The sequence below is a fragment of the Tachyglossus aculeatus genome, chromosome 22, assembly GCF_015852505.1.
Source record: "Tachyglossus aculeatus isolate mTacAcu1 chromosome 22, mTacAcu1.pri, whole genome shotgun sequence".
NCBI classification, from domain to species: domain Eukaryota; kingdom Metazoa; phylum Chordata; class Mammalia; order Monotremata; family Tachyglossidae; genus Tachyglossus; species Tachyglossus aculeatus.
In genome coordinates, this window is record NC_052087.1 from 8947569 (window position 1) to 8957954 (window position 10386).

Consider the following 10386-nt stretch of genomic DNA (forward strand, 5'->3'; position numbering starts at 1 on the left):
GTCTTGTCTTTGGCTGTGGAGTTGTCTCTGACCCATAGTGATGCCATGGACACATCTCTTCCAGAACACCCCGCCTCCATCTGCAATCATTCTGATCGTTGGACCCATAGAGTTTTGTTGGTAAAAATATGGAAGTGGTTTACCTCTGCCTCCTTCTGTGCAATGAACTCGAGTCTCCACCCTCGACTCTCTCCCATGCCGCTGCTGCCCAGCACAGGTGAGTTTTGACTTGTAGCAGATTGCCTTCCACTCACTAGCCACTGCCCAAACTAGAATTGGAATGGGTATGCCTCTGCCTGACTCTCCCTCCTGTAGTCAAGACTGATAGAGTACTGGAAACTCTCCAGATGTGACTCTGAGAGGAGGAAATTAAGGGAGAAATGTGGAAATCACACTTCAGTTGAAGTTCAGGTTTGAGACAAGTAGACAATTTAGTGAATATCAGAAAACCTGTGTGATGGGACCATCAGCAGCCTTTCCAACCCATTGTATCTTCCAGATCAATTGCTCTCCTTTCCTCCTCGGTTTTCAAATGTGTGCCCATGCACACCCTCTGCTCCTTTATGCCTTTTTCCTTTGAGCTCAGTATTATGTTACAAAGCCATCAGAGGCACCAGAACCCATTATCTTGAATGAAGCATCTTTTTTAGGGGTTGAAAATCTTTCCTAGGGCTGTTTTGATCCCACTGAATAATTATGTTTAGAAAGTCCCTTTTGGGACCGGGGGCTGGAAGAACTGCACAAAACAATAACAATTATCGCCAGCATGAAATTTAACACAGCACTGTTATGCCTCTTGCAATTATCTTAGAGGTGAGAGGGCACGGTGTAGTAGTAGAAAACATAATCTCTTTATTTCTCTCTTTCAATCTCTAGAAGTACTTTTCAACCCCATGGTGCAAGAGGATAGAACATAATAATTATGGAATTTGTTAAGCACTTACTGTGTTCAGCACCATATTAAGGACTGGGGTAGATAAAAGATAATCAGGTCAGACAGTCCCTGTCCATATGGAGCTCAAAGTCTAAGTATGGGGTGTAAGATTGAATTCCCATTTTACATATTAGAAACCTGAATCACAGAGACATTAAGTGACTTGCCCAAGGTTACACAGCAGACAACCACTAGAGCAAGGATTAGAAAATAGGGTCTCTGACTCCTAGGCCCATGCTCTTTTGACTAGGCCATGCTACTTCTCTGCCTATTTATCTATCTACATACCACCCTACCTACCTGTTGGCCTGTAAAATCATTTGGAGCTGAAAGTGAGACAGCAGTGAAACTTCAAAGGACAAGTTTGGGAGTAGGTGAGTGATTGAAGGATTGTGGGCAGAGGCAAAGGCAGGAAAAGAAGAGACGAAACAGTGACTGAGAGAGACAAAACAACTGAGTGGTAGAAGCGATATAGATACAATAAGACAGACATACATGAAGGCACAGAGATAAATACACACAGGTGAAGAGAGAAGCACATGAACAGAGACGGAAATCCAGTGAGAGAGAGAGAGAGAGAGAGAGAGAGAGAGAGAGAGAGAGAGAGAGAGAGAGAGAGAAATTGAGATGGAGCAATGGGAACATAGGCAGAAAAAGAGAGATGCACCTGTCTACCCAGAAACACCTTTTCCTGGCTTGCTCTGTAGCTGCCTTTCTGGGAGCTCTCTCATTTCCTTACTTTAACCTCAAATTCATTCATTCATTCATTCAATCGTATTTGTTGAGCACTTTATGTGTGTACAGCACAGTACTAAGCACTTGAGAGAGTACAATACAACAACAGACACATTCCCTGCCCAAAATGAGCTCACGGTCTAAAGGGGGAGTCTAATAAATAAATAAATACTTAAATTACAGATATATGCATAGGTGCTATGGGGATGGGAGGAAGGGTGCATGAAGGGAGAAAATCAGGACATTCATTTATTCATTCAATTGTATTAAGAGCTTTCTGTGTGTACAGCACTGTGCTAAGCACTTGGGAAAGTACAATACAATAATAAAGAGTCACATGGTCCTAAGGGCTTGGGTAGGTACAAGATTATCACTTTGTACACAGCCCTAACCTGCATTGGGCTCATCACTGTCTAGGTAGAAGGGATTTAATTCCCGTTTTACAAATGAGGATACTGAGACACAGTTAAGAGACTAGCCCAAGGTTATGTAGTAGAGAAGTAGCAGTGCAGGGACTAAAACCCAGGTTCTCTGACTCTCAGGCCCATTCTCTTTACACTACACTATGGAGTGCTTACTCTGTTCAGAGCACTGTACTAAGTTTTAAGCAGCATTTGTTAAGATTTTACTATCTGTCAAGCACTGTACTGGATGCTAGGGTGGATACAGGATAATTAGGTCAGACAAAGATCCTGTATCACATTCTGAGAGTACAATAGTAGACGTGATCCCTCTTCTCATGCTGGGAGACAAACACTAAAATAAATTAGAGGCCAGGGAAGCAACAGACTTTAAAGAGATGTACTGTGTAGACTGTATGCCCCATGTGGGACAGGAACTGTAACCAAAACTAAACAACTTGTATCTACCCTAATGCTTAGAACAGTTCTTAACGCATACCATAATAATAATTATAATAAAAATAAAGGCTACAGGGCTGGGCAAAGAAGCATGAGTATACAGGTATGAAGTAGGGGGATGAGATAACTGACTAGAAAAATGAGATATTAATCAGGGAAAGCCTCCTGGGGAAGAACTGATTTCTGAAGGGCTTTAAAGATGAAGAGGGTTGTGGCGTACCCAAGGTGAAGGGGGATGGAGTTCCAAGCAAAGGTAGGATGTGAGCAAGAGATCCACAGCAAGAGAGACCCAAGTAATCTCTCCTTTCTCTTTCTAATGTTCAGGCTTTCCTGGGCTTGTAAAACCCACTCTTCTCACTGTCACAATCCTTAGCAAGCAGCCTGCAGCCATATTACAGTGTCTATTTCTTAAGTTAATTATTTTAAAGAGTGCATATTTATGAGACCGTCAAGGAAATGAAATTTCTAACCAGCAGGACCAGAGGTGCCGCACACATCTCCTGCATACAAAGGAAGCTCCAGATGTGTCAGATTTTGTTTTCTAATTTACAACTTTCCACTCATGAAGAAAGTACCTCTTGCCTTCCAGATGCCTTTCAAAATTAATGGTATTTTTAAAGAAGATGAATGGCTCTGTTTTGCACTTATGCAACTCCTCTCTTTCATCCCTTTTCTCCCAGTTTATCTTTCAGAAGAGAAATGAATAGACATTTAGGGCAGATAGAAAGCCCCAGAGAGACTGGAATGATTCAGTAGTGATCATGCAAAGGGCTGGGGCTTTATTTCCTGCTCTGGTGTATCTCTCATTACTGGAAAAACATGGTGCCTCAGTCTCCACTTTCCCCACATGCCCTCCTTGTAAAATGATATGCTCCAGTTGGCTCTAACAGACACGGGCAAGTGGCCATGGAATAAGATGGCAAAAGCAAATTGTAAGTTGAGCGATGCTTCTCAGGGAGAAATCTGGGAACCTCATTGTATTTGGAGATGGGGTGCTCATGGCTTCACTTGGAGGCCTGTTCCAAGCCAGAGATTATTAATGTTCATGAAGTGACATAGTACCTTGACCTCCCCAGAACTGAGCTGCCCAAATCATTTCTTACAGGTTGTAAAGCACAGTGTTAGATACATGATTATCTGCTCATACTTGGGGGTCATAGTCTAAGTAGGAGGGACACCATTTTTCAGATGAGGGAACTGAGGCCCAGAGAAGTTAAGTGACTTGTCCCAGGTCACACAGCAGATAACTGGTGGAGCCAGGTTTATAACCCAGGTCCTCTGATTGCTAGACCAGTGCTCATTCCTCTAGGCCACATTAATTCTCTAAGGGAATGGGGAAAATAGGGAGATTGACTTCACCTTCCTTGAATCTGAGTCATGAAAAATGATGAGGAGAATAGGTAGGAAACAGCATATTAGTGGTATAAGGCCAAGAAGGTGTGAAAATAGAATACGATGTAAAGTAATGGGGAGGAAGAGCTATAGAAGAGGCTTGAAAGAATCACTGGATAATGTTGAAATTAAAAAGAGCATTTCTGAATTTCTTTCTGGAACACATCAAAGCATTTGTTCATCCGTTTTGACCATGTAATGCTCTAAGAATGGCAATAGACATTAATTTAAATGAATAAATTATGGATATGTTCATAAGTGCTGTGGGGCTGAAGGAAGGGTGAATAAAAGGAGCAAATCAGGGAGATACAGAAGGGAGGAGGAGAAGAGAAAATGAGGGCTTAGTCAGGAAAGGTGTCTTGGAGGAAATGTACCTTCAATAAAGTTTTGAAGTTGGAGCGAGTGATTGTTGGAAATGAAGAGGGAGTGGATTCCAGGCCAGTGGCAGGATATGGGTGAGAGGCCAGTGGCAAGACAGACGAGATCGAGGTACTGCGAGAAGGTTGGCATTAGAGGAGTGAAGTGTGAGGGATGGGTGGCAGTAGAAGAGCAGTGAGGTAAGGTAAGAGGGAGCAAGGTGATTGAGTGCTTTAAAGCCTAGGGCAAAGGAATTTCTGATGACACAGAGGTGGATGGGCCACAGAACACAACACAGTGCAACACAGAGGGTCATGAACAAAAACTTCCCAATAAAGCTTACTTACTCCAGAATATAACTGCTTTAGACCTTGTTCTCCTGAGGTTACGGAAAATGATATTTTCTTTTCAATTATGCTTGATGCGGTTTAGAATCTCCTTTTGAAATGTCATACACATTTCAAGAAGAATTCTAGGATCAGATATTTAAATGACTGAAATTCAAGTTGTGAAATACTTATATCAAATTCTAAGGAATAATGAATGACTCTTTAAATGCATTGCCCACGACCAGCAGATGACATTTAATTTACATCACTTATGCCCCTCCAGTCAAAATAATGGTATTTAATTGGTACTAAGCACCATACTAGATATGAGATCATTAGATTGTACACTGGTCCTAACAGGTATTTAATCACCATTTTTACACCAATGAGGAAAATGAGGCACAGAAAAGTGGAGTAACTTATCTCAAGCAAGTAATGGGGGCCAGGATTAGAACCTAGTAACTCTTGACTCCCAGGCTCATGCTCTTTCCACTAATCCATGTGACTTTTCACTAGGCCTTAAACTCTTTGAGGACCAACTCTGCTATAGTGTACTCTCCTAAGTACTTAGTACAGTGCTCTGCGCTCAGTAAGCACTCGATAAATATGATTGATTGATTGATTGATTGATTGATTAATCCATGCTGCTTCACTGATATCAGTGAATGAGATCAACTTTCTACACCTATTCCTACATGTATTTCTTTTCCCATACAGTTTAGTGCTTTATAAAGAAAACTCTTAAACACTATTACTACTACTACTATTAATAAGATATTAAAGTCATTTAGATCTACATTAAACAGGTCTTTCAATAGGCCATTAAGGAGAAATGTATTAAGTGGATGTCCCTGCAGTTCATTGGAATGACTATGCAAATCTGCAGCTGAAAAGATACTTAATAAGAGACCAAAATCTTCTAACAGATATCTTATATTTCAGGTACCAACTAAAATACATTATATTAATGTCTTTCTCTCCCCTCAATTCTGTAAGCTTGCTGTGGGCAGGGAATGGGTCTATTATGTTGTTCTATTGTACTCTCCCAAGCACTTAGTACAGTGCTCTGCACACAGTAAGTGCTCAATAAATATGATAGACTGACATTGAAATGCCTGTTACCCTAGAGAAGATTGCTACAAATAGTGATTCCTTAGCATAACAGGTGCACTGATGGAATTTTAGTCTCCCGGCAGGCTCCAGATTCTCCTTCTTATCAAACTCATTCATTCATTCAATTGTAATTATTGAGTGCTTACTGTGTGCAGAGCACTGTACTAAGCTCTTGGAAGAGTACAATATAACATTAATAGACACATTCCCTGCCCACAATGAGCTCACAGTTTAGAAACCAGAAGAAGGAGGGAAAAGGGACATGTCTATAAGTTAGTAGTCAAGGAGCGGGGTGTGTAAGAAACCACTTCAGTATGGTCTTATAGTTGCCGGCTCTTAAGACAAGCGGTGCGAGCAAGCAGTACTTTTTGTGGTGGTATTCGTTAAGCACTTACTATGTGCCAGGTGCTGTTCTAACCTCTCGCAAGCCTTCAAAGCATCAGTAGTCCCTTTCTTTGAACAGAGCAGCATAAGACCCCCGTAGACCTCACGATTTATTTTAGGTTTGATCTCAATTGCAGCTCAAGGAGACCATCTCCCTTGAGACTCTCTCAGGTTCCCTACTGGGAAAAGCCCTATGAATCCTAGGTCAAACAGAGCTCTGAGGAAGCATTGGAAAGAGAAGTAACGTGGCCCAGTGGATCTATCCAGAGCATGAATCTGGGAGTCCGAAGGACCTGGGTTCTAGTCCCACTCCACCATTTGTCTGTTGAGTGACCTTGGGAAAGTCACTTTCCTCTATGCCTCAGTTAACATATCTGTAAAATAGGAATTAAGATGGTGTGCCTTATGTGGGCCATGGACTTTATCCAACTAGATGACCTTGACTCTACCCCAGTGTTTAGACAGTGCCTGGCACTTAACAAATACCATAAAAAAGTCTGTCATGGCATAGTGGTCTCTAGAGGAACCACTTAGCCTGAGAGATTCCATTTCTGGGTCAGACCAATGGTTCATGCAGCTCAGGATCCAGTATCCAGTGTGGGGAAACTTGATGCTGGAATTAGGAGGCCATTTTTTGCTGTTCTTTCTGATACCAAGTTAAATTGGGGATAATAATAATTATGGTATTTGTTAAGCGCTTGTTATGTGCCAAGCAATGTTCTAAGCACTGGGATAGATGCAAGGTAATCAGGTTGTCCCACATGGGGCTCATAGTCTTAATCCCCACTTTACAGATGGAATAACTGAGACAAAGAGAAGTGAAGTGACTTGCCCAAGGTCACACAGCAGACAAATGGCGGAACCAGGATTAGAACTCACGTCCTCCAACTCCCAAACCCATAATCTTGCCACTAGGCCATGCTGCATCTCTTTAGGGTGCCATGGAGATGCCATGGGGATGCCATGAACTGCCTGGAAAACAAACAAATGGATTTTAGGGCAAATTAAGCCAATGTGGTCTTTGGAAGTCCAAATAACTCTATTTAGATTAGCATATTTTGGACACATAATCAGGAGGACTAATTCTCTGGAGAAGACACTAATGCTATGAAAAGTTCAGTGAAAACGTGGAAGAGGCAGGTCAGCTGCTAGTTGGATAGCAACCATAACAACAATAAAGGAAGAACCTTTAGACAGGTTGCGGATTATGGCAGAGGACAGGATATTCTGGAGAAAGTAAATCCATGGAGTCGCTATGAATCGGAAATGACTCGATGGCACTTAATAATAATTATTGCTTCCCTTAACAAAGGGAAATTAATGATGAAGTCTCATGGTTTTACCTTAGCAGCATGGTCTATTGGAAAAAGCATGTATCTTGGAGTTAGTAGTCCTAGGTTCTAGTACTGGCTCCGCCACTTGCCTTCTCTGTGACTTTGGGCAAATCACTTTGCTTCTCTGGTTGTCAATACCCTCATCTATAAAATGGAGATAAAATGCCTGTTCTCCCAACTCTGATTGAGCCCCATGTGGGGCAGGAACTGTGTCCAACCTGATTATCTAGTGTCTACCCCTTTGCTTAGTACAGTACTTGGCACATAGTTAATGCTTAACAAATAATACGGGTATTATTACCCCTGGGGCAGGATCTGACAGGGAATGAGATTATGTTTCATGACTTCCTCTAGGGCAAACAATTCATCCAATTTAATATCAGATAGCTTAGTGTTCAGTGTCACCTGTCTGGGGTAGGTTTAGGATTTTAAATGCCAACTCCATCCACCTTGGCTGGGCTCATGTTCTGACGGATGTGAGGAGAGGCAGGCAGAGGCAATAGACCAGATTTAGGTGGGCATCAGGCAGATTTCTGCAAACTATTGTCTTTGGCGTCATGTATATTCCTTCTGAGCTTGGAGGAATTTGTGTGATCTCATAATAATAATAATAATAATAATAATAATAATAATGGCATTTATTAAGCACTTACTATGTGGAAAGCACTGTTCTAAGCACTGGGGAGGTTACAAGGTGATCAGGTTGTCCCACGGGGGGCTCACAGTCTTAATCCCCATTTTACAGATGAGGTATCTGAGGCCCAGAGAAGTTAAGTGACTTGCCCAAAGTCACACAGTTGAAAATTGGCAGAGCCGGGATTTGAACCCATGACCTCTGACTCCAAAGCCCGGGCTCTTTTCCACGGAGCCACACTGCTTCTCATGTGCTGAGTCAGTCGGTCTGGTGCTAAGTCAAAGGCCCCACAGATTACCTCCTCGATTTTACTTTTCCCAACTCTTAGTACAGTGCTCTGCACTCAGTAGGCTCTCAGTAAATACCACTGATTGATTGCTAGACACTTTTATCTTTAAAGCAGAAAGCACTTTGTAGGAATAATTTCAATCACTTCCCAGTGACCCTGTCAGGGATGGATGAATGGGGATGAGAACACTAAGATGATAGAGAAGCAGCGTGGCTCAGTGGAAAGAGCACAGGCTTTGGAGTCAGAGGTCATGGGTTCAAATCCCAGCTCTGCCGAGTGTCAGCTGTGTGACTTTGGGCAAGGCACTTAAGTTTCACTTAAGTTCTCTGTGCCTCAGTTCCCTTATCTGGAAAATGGGGATAAAGACTGTGAGCCCCATGTGGGACAACATGATCACCTTGTAACCTTCCCAGCACTTAGAACACTGCTTTGCACATAGTATGTGCTTAATAAATGCCATCATTATCACTCCCATTCAGGGGGAGCAATGGAGGCCCAGAGAAGTAAGGCAACAAGCTCAGGAGCACAAAGCAGGTACGGGGCAAAGTGAAGGCAGCGCCTCATTTCTAGACTTGTGAGCCCATTGTTGGGTAGGGACTGTCTCTATATGTTGCCGACTTGTACTTCCCAAGCACTTAGCACAGTGCTCTGTACACGGTAAGCACTCAATAAATATGATTGAATGAATGTCTTCCAGCAGGGGGCTGCTTCCATGAAAAATATTCAACTTTCATCATATAAAAATGACAGGGTTTCTGAACTGTTGGGGCTCTTTAAAGCTCCATCCCTCTCTGCACAAATTTCCTCATCATGAAAGCATTAAAAGGGGGGCTGGGGTTGAAATCTAAGCCATAGGTTTCCAAGTGTCATTTTCTGTGTATTTCCCACTAATATCTTGCCTTATGCCCTGCAGCAGTGACACACACAAATGATATATCATTAAGTTAGCACATGCATGACAGCCTGCTGGCAAATCTCATAATGAATGATGATAATTAATCCAGGGGCCCTTTGATATCACGAGGCGCTTCCAACTGTTGCCGGCTGATGATTGTACCTTTATTATCCCGACACAGGAAGAGAGAAGATGGAGTAAATCACCCCATGTTACTCCAAGGATCGTTTCCCAAATGAATGCGTTCTAAACGTGTGGGGTTATGATTTTGCTGCATTAGTTCTCTCTGGCTTCCTACCTTCCCGTGCTCTCTGTAGGATTTGCTGAACATTACTGAAGAAAACACCTTCCTCTACTTCTCCCTTAAAGCTGTTTTGTGTTGTTCCACTGGCCTCAGACTTTAAATTTGGTCCTTAGTCATTCTTTCTGACAGGACCTGTGATGAAATGGGTATGATTTGCATGACAAGAAGAGGGGAGGGCATTGTCCAAAGAGAGACAATGAAACCTCATTATTGGACTGGACCACGATAAGAAAAACCCAGTTCACTCATTTAATCAGGAATTCAGTTGTTTAAAGATAAGACTCATCATCGGGTAATCTTTTTTGAACAATTAATGGGTGGTTGTGGAATAAGGCAATGGTAAACCACTTTTGTACGTTTACCAAGAAAACTCTATGGATATATGTACCAGAACGACTTTATGACAGGATGGAATGTTCAGAAGAGGGTGTGTCCATGGAGTCACTGTGGGTCGGAAACCCAGCGCTTAGAACAGGGCTTTGCTGTGACAGCATTTGAAGGAGAAGAAGAATGGGTGGTTGGTCTGGGTTTTACCCACTGACCTTCAGTTGACAGGACTCTGCATTGGATGGATCTGGCCTGCTCTAAGTTGGCATTTCTCATGTTGCTCAGCCAATCAATTAATTAACCCTATTTTTTTTTTGCTTACTCTGTGCAGAGCACTGTACTAAGCACTTGGGAGAGTACAGTAGGACAGTATAACTGAGTTGATAGACACAGTCCCTGCCCACAGTGAGCTCACAGTCTAAAGGGGGAGAAAGACATTAATATAAATAAATACATTTCAAATATATACACAAGTGCTGTGGGGCTGAGGGAGGGATGA

The 10386-nt window shown here is 42.4% G+C and overlaps 1 non-coding gene across 1 annotated transcript; it reads right to left on the reverse strand.

Annotated features, from left to right (window-relative positions):
• Positions 1–227: 227 nt before the first annotated feature.
• Positions 228–365, reverse strand: LOC119944210. Its single transcript, XR_005455709.1, has one exon. It is a non-coding gene; the product is annotated as a small nucleolar RNA SNORA7 (small nucleolar RNA).
• Between the last annotated feature and the right edge of the window lie 10021 nt (positions 366–10386).